The following is a 7,142-nucleotide window of genomic DNA, read 5'->3' as shown; positions in this document are numbered from 1 at the left end:
TGCTGATAAGCAGGGTTATATGAGCCTGGGCAGAGCTAACATGGCTATGCCTCTTCTGGTATCTGAGGTCACTTGTTTAGAGCTAGCTTGGGTATCTTCACGATGCTACATTGTGCCATGTAGACAGACCCAGGTGCTGAAGCTACTGAGCAGAGCTAATTAATTTGAGGCTACATGAATTTTCTGTTTCCTTGAAGTACTGAAAAATAAATTAAAGTAAAGGTGGTGCAGGGGGTTCATTCCACTTCAGTGTTTTGTTGGCTTTTTGTTAAACATACAAAAAAAGGTGAATTGGAAACAAGAAGTGATTGTGTCTGGGAAATTTAAACTCTCATTATTGAACTATTTCAATTTTTCAGAATATTTGTATTGGTTTGGCAAATGACCATCCATCATAAATCCAGTGAATATTTTGCCTGATCCAAGACTGCATGCTGCCTGAAAAAATACTCTACACATGAGTTTATTTAACTCAACACTAAGATTTTATTTAACTCAACACTAACCAAGATTTTAACTAATGAACTAATAATACAAGGTTTTTTGGATCTATTAGACCTTTCTGGATATTTTTAGAGAAACCTACCAAACCCTGGGTCTCTCTGTCAACATCAACAGACTAAAGTGCTCTATCAGCCTCCCCAGAATACCAGCAAGGGAAAGACCCTAGAGGTAGTTGAGTACTTCCTTTACCTCAGTAGCTGCCTCTCTCAGACAGCGAACATTGATAAGGAAATCTAGCACAGTAGCCAGTGCGCATGTGCCTCCTATGAGAAATTGCTTCCGCATGTCTTTATTCACTGTGATCTTTAGAAAGGCACCAAGATACAGGTCTACAATGCAGCCATCATCATCCCCACTGTCCTCTATGAATGTGAAATGTAGGTGACCTACTGTCATCCTCTCAAGAGCCTGGAGAAGGATCGCCAAGGACGCCTCTGGAAAATCCTCCACATCAAATGGGAAGATGGCTGCAAATGCCAGCATCCTTGCTGAAGCCAACGTTACCAGCACTGAGTCAGTGATGCTCAAGCACAAACTTCACTGGGCTGGATATTGTGTGTAGATGCCTGACTCTCGACTCCCTCCCAAAACAAGTGCTCTACCTTAGTAATGACCAAAGATCATGTGGCAGCCAGAGGAAATGCTGCAAGGACACACTGAATGCATACCTCAAGAAAATGGATGCTCACATCAAGACTTGGGAGGAGCTGGCTGCTGACTAGTGGCACTGCAACCTTAACCAAGCATCTTGCCCCTGAAGCAGAGAAGAGAGGGTGGAGGAAGGAAAGAGAGAATCCTGGCATGTGGCCTACCCTCCCCTATAGAAAGATCTGCAACTTTTGTGGATGGGTGTGTGGCTCAAGGATTGGACTCTAAAGTCACCTCAAGACCCATCAATGAGCCACGGTAGAGATCATCCTCAGACTGAGGGATTGCTGATGACAACACATCCCTGGGCCATCCAGTTTCTCATTGTGTACAACTTCTATTATATTGTTCCATTCCTATTTTATCCATCAATAGTATATAGGAAAAAAAATCTTAATTATATGTAACCCTTCTGCTGGGCATTGGCCAGCAGCAAGAAGGGCTGGGTTCACATTTCGGGGTACCCCATAAATTATACCCGTGGCTCAAACCCCCACCCAGAAAACTGGGAACACTAAATTTGCTGGAGCATCCCGTATAAACAAAGCTCCCTCCTCGCAATCAGTGTAAATACAAAACCCCAAATTTATTAAAGAGAATAAAAACAAAAAAGCCAAGTAAATATAATTTTAAAACACTATTAACTATAAAGCAAAGTCTACAGGTGGCAGGGGCTCCCCAATAGGTAGCTCTGGGGGCCTGTACCCCTATCCTATGCCTGCCTTTCAATAATGGGCTGGAGAGGGCGGCCCATACCAGAAAGTCCTTTGAGCTGCTCCTTGCGTGCACTATGCCACTGGAAGCTGCTCGAGAGTGTGGGTCCTTCTGCATTGCAAGGGGCTCTGTTGCTCCTGGAGAGTGGTAGAGTGCCAATCTTTGCTCCCACTGAGAGGTTCTGTGTGTGTGTGGGGGGGGGGAGCTAAGGGGTTACTGCGGCTCCTGCCAGCATGCATGCAACCCAAAACTTCTGGACTGGATTATATGGCCTGCTGAAATGAAAACTTTAGGACAAACTCAAATGGGAGCCAGATTGATTACAGGCTACACTTAGCCCAACCACACAGCTTGACTGGATCAAAGGACCAGCAAAAGAAACAAAGGGGAAAAGCTAGGCCAACCCTCTAGGCCTGGGCTACAGGTAGTTTGGGTCCCACAGCTCAACAGGGAACAGAAGGTTGCAAACCTCAACCCTGGCCCAAAGCTAGCCAGCAAACCTGAGGAACCAATGCCCTCCTCTCTGGTATTAACCCCTTAAAACCTCAGAAAAGTGGGAAGAAATGGAGGAGAGAGGAGTTCCAAGACACTGGAACAATTCTTCCTCTCTCTCTTCTCTACCTGAGTTTCCCCTTCCACTATCTGTAAATTCCTTCTCCCTTGGAGAAGACTTCACTCTTCAGCAGCTCCTAGAAGCTTCTTCTTCACCACGAACCAACCTAGCTCACCTTCTGTCCCTCTACATGACACCACCCTGGCTTTGTCCAGTCAGGGAGTGCCACACTCTAGTCTCTCTCTCAACCAATCTGCCTAAAAAGACTTTTTTCCCCCTGGCCAATCAGGCCAGAGGATTTTGCATATTTTGCCCAGATACACGGCCCCAGCTTTCCATGTGCAGACCACATGGCCAGAACAACAGGGGCCATCTTGCCCACATAACACATACATACAACAACAACCAAAAGCACACACTTTGCCATACACAACCAAAGTGTGTGTAGGTGTTACATATATTTCAGGGGTATTCCCTATTGGGGGGCAGATTGTTGCTCCAGATGTTTGGGATGTCCAATTCTGAATGTTTTCCATTCAACTTAAGCTACAGCAGATGGATAGACACATGTTGAGACCTTTGACTTTTGCTGTCCCTTTATCATATAGATGGCTTGTTTTGCCTTCTTCATTTCCCTACTGAGTTTTCAACAGGACTGCTAATCCCTGTTTCATGTCCTCTTACTTCCTATGCCTTATTTATTTTATGCCCTAAATATCCATGCTTTCTTAAAGCGTTATGAGTGCCACTTCCTGCTACAGAGGAAGTGCTCTGGAACAATCATTTTGAAACAAAGGTGTTACTGGTTACCTCGCATACAGTTTCATACATGTGCTGCCTTTACGTCATGAGCTTTTAGGGCAAGGGACTAGAGAACCTACCACAAAGTGATCTGACCTGTTTGATCATTGCACTACACTGTCACATAGATACTAGCCAATTGCCCATCAAGAATGATGGGGGGCAGGGCAGGGGGAGGAGGATGGGATGGAGCACTGCCACCTAATGCCCCATGCCGCTGCTGTTCTGCTTCTTGCAGGGAGCGGGGAGGGAGAGCCGAGGAGCTCCCCCACCCTCTGTCCGGTCCTCAGCCCGGCTTCAGAATCAGGGTGGCACTCCCACACACTTGGGCACTCTGATTGGCTGTTTCTATCAGCCAATCAGAGTGTGATTATAGCGTTATGGACAGACTTAGGCTTTTATAATATTAGAATTAAATAATATCTGGGGGTACAACTTTAATCAAACTGCAGTGCTCTAAAGTTCCCACAAGCGAGAGGTAAGTAAGTGCAGTTTACATCTCCTAATATTATTTATTAGACCAGATCGGGCCAACCTTTTTGGCAGAAATAACACAACATTAGCCCCACACCCTTCCCCCAGTGCCGCTCTGATCCCCTTCCCTTGCCCAATCTGTTGCTTTGTTTTCTGCTCCCTGACCTATATGTCACTGTGTTTCCTGCTTCTCCATGACTTACCATGTGCCACACACAGAAGCTCCCCACAGCACTTGTGCCACATATGCTACAGTTTGGCCGTGCCCATATTGGATGATTAATAAAGTGCACACGCATCTAATCCATTACAACCACTACAATAAATAATCCACATAGTACTTCCTAGATAACAATTAATTTATCTGCAGTACATATGAGCATAACTTCATTCTTTTCCATATTTTTCATTACTTAGGTCCTTGATTACATGCAGCTTAAACAAATCATAAATTCACCAGAGAAAATCATTCTTTCCTCTGCCAAAAAACAAATTTCTTTTGACAATCTCTATAATAACTATGGGTCTACACTTCAAAGGAATTGCTTCCCAATATTAGTGTCTCATATTCTTGGATTTTTCCTTATTATCTTTATATGGAAAGTGACTCATATTTGCACACTTAAAGAGTATAACATGGATTCTTAGCTTGACAATAACTGCACATACCATTCAAACCTTAGTTCCAGGGTTTAACACCAAGAGAGCTTGTTGCAGTACAGAGACAGCCACTTAAAAACTTTTAATTGAGCTTGCATTTATTTTTAGTCCCCAAGGGATTAAATATAATTATTTTAAAGGCCTTCATATAAATTTTAAAAGGACTAAATATAAAATATAGGTTTTATTTTATAGACCTAAATACAAATATAGGCCTTATTTTCCTTTTAGGAAAAGGGAAAATAAGGCCCGACTCCCCTCCTGTTTAGGGGGTTTAATGCAGATTCTCTAAACCTCTTACCAGTTTTGTCAGTAATGATGAGAGGGAATTTTTTAGACAAAAAACGTCAATAATGTCAGTGCTGTTGTGTGTCAGATGCAAACCAAACCAACCTGTACTGGCAAGATCATTGATAGGCTTGGCTCTCTGTTATAAAAAATGAAAATAAAACTTCAGCAATATATTCTACTTTTGATTTTGAGCTGGTTTGGTTTACAGCAAATATTAGATGCACTATGTTGTCTGGAACACATTGAAAAGGTCAATAGAGTGCATCTCTATCTCAAAAATGTCAATGCAACCTTACCTATGGAGTTGCAACTTTGTCTTCACTCAAGACTAAAACCCTCTGTTTCATGCTTCAGCAATTTAATGAAGCCTCTAAGTTTGTGGCCCAATAAAATTTTCAAGGAACAATCAACCTTGCTATGTCATTCTTGTCACATTTACTATTTTTTTTCCAAAGGAAATATTTAGAAAAGCCCTTTAAAATTGGTCCCATTTTCTGCATATTTCGAGGTGTTCCTCCAACTAAAACTCTCACTGTCCCCAAAAACTAACGTTATGTTGGATATTGGCCACTATTAGAAATATTTATTCCAAATAACTTGTTGGAGCTACACGAAGATAGTCGACTGATTTGTAATGCCTCCATTCTTCCTCAGCAACTCAAACCATACCTTTTACGAGCCGCGTGAGGGGAGCTCAGTGGGTTTATGAGCAGCTAGTGAAGATTTTGAGGGCATTAAAAAAAAATAGAGTAAGCCTTTTAGAGACCATAAGGAGTTGAAAAGGGCTTCAAGGAGACATAGAGGAGCCATGGGATTTTCTGGTTCCTGGAGATAAGTGCAGGCTTGGAATAGAAAAGTCCAGCTTCACCTTGCCAAGACATGACTGGATTAAGTTCTAACGGAGCACCTGATGTATAGCACCATCCATCAAGGAGCAGTTTCTAAACACTCGGTATGATATATTGGCCAGTTAGCATATACACATTTATATCATTTTCCTTTTTGCATACAAATCCTGTGCTCCTTCCAGTTTGGGTTATCCAAATATTTAGACTGCTTTTTCTGTTTCTAGTCTAGTGCCCAAATGAAAAAGATTACCCAGGTGAACAGAAATTCCCGGAGACGACCACTGTCATTTTCTTGGAATCCAGAGTCCTGAATGAGGCACCTAGTCTTCTATACCAGCGGTAGGGTTAGGTACCTCATAGCAGATGAACTCCCATGGGCCACAGAACATGCCATGTGCGCCCTCTCTCCCCTGGAGTGCAAAGCATTGCCTCTCCTCACTGCACTATTGCATTGTGCTGCATACATCCCCCACACTGGACTGCACTGTCCCCCATCCCATACTGCACATCTCTCATGTCCCATTGCACTGCACTGCATCACATTTTATAGGTACTGCCCCCTCCACCATGCTGTATCCCACCCACACTGCTCTACAGGGTCCAAGGGTTTCCCCCAAGCCATTCTCAGACTCCCTTAGCAGGAGGATGAAGGGGGAAGTTGGAGACTTTAATAGTAGCAGCTGCCTGAGGGAGAGTGACAGAGGAAACTGTGCCTACACTGGGAGCTCAGGGGCTCCAGTTTAACCCATTGGAGGCTGCATGCAGCCCTCAAGCCATCAGAGGGACAGCCCCATTTTAAAAGAAAAAAAGGTAGCCACAATTGCATTTTATAAATAGCCAAAACCATCCTGGTGTGTACTGACTGTGCTCTGAGAATGCCTACTGGACTAGATGACCTCCTGAGGTCCCATCCAACCCTAATCTTCTATGATTCTGCTTCTGGGGGATGCTTCTAGGAAGAGGGATGTCTAGTTTCTGGATCCCAGCTGGATTTAGGCATGAGCTAAGTTCAAACAGCTTGGCCCCATCAAAACTGCATGCTTTTGTATTTGCCCAGAAGTAGAATGTTCAGATTCTGAAGGCATTTTAGTGTTAAATAATAAGTTTAGACACTTCTATGGGTAGGTAGCAGCTGAGCAAGGGAGTTACAATCCCAATCTTGGACTTGCACGCAATTTAGATGTTTTTTGGAATATGGCCTTTCAGAATCTGGTCTGAAGGGTAGCTCTTATTCAAGAATGTATGGTCACTGAATTGATCCCCTTGCACCTTCAAGAACACGAATATTCAGGACACATCACTATGTTTGTATAGCACTAAATGCATCCGAGACACTTATTCACATAAATTAGCAAAATTTCAGTGAATATAAGCAGCATCCAGGGTATTGCACACTATTTTAATCCAGTGTCATTTATTCTTTCTTCATAATTTTCTGGTCAAAATTGTACTTAAAATACCAGTTTACTAACTGATAGTCATTGAGGCAGATGATCACGGAGTTCCCAGTCTTTGTAATAGCTCCCATTTCTTCTAATAAACATGATATTGCCTTATGCGGCCATCTGATTAACACATTTCTAGTGACCAGCTGAGTTACTCACTCACATAGAAGGCATTCAGAGCGGCCTGCTGTCACAGTTAAGAAT

Source organism: Alligator sinensis, unplaced genomic scaffold (genome assembly GCF_000455745.1).
Source record: "Alligator sinensis unplaced genomic scaffold, ASM45574v1 scaffold545_1, whole genome shotgun sequence".
NCBI lineage: Eukaryota > Metazoa > Chordata > Crocodylia > Alligatoridae > Alligator > Alligator sinensis.
This window is presented reverse-complemented; position numbering follows the sequence as displayed.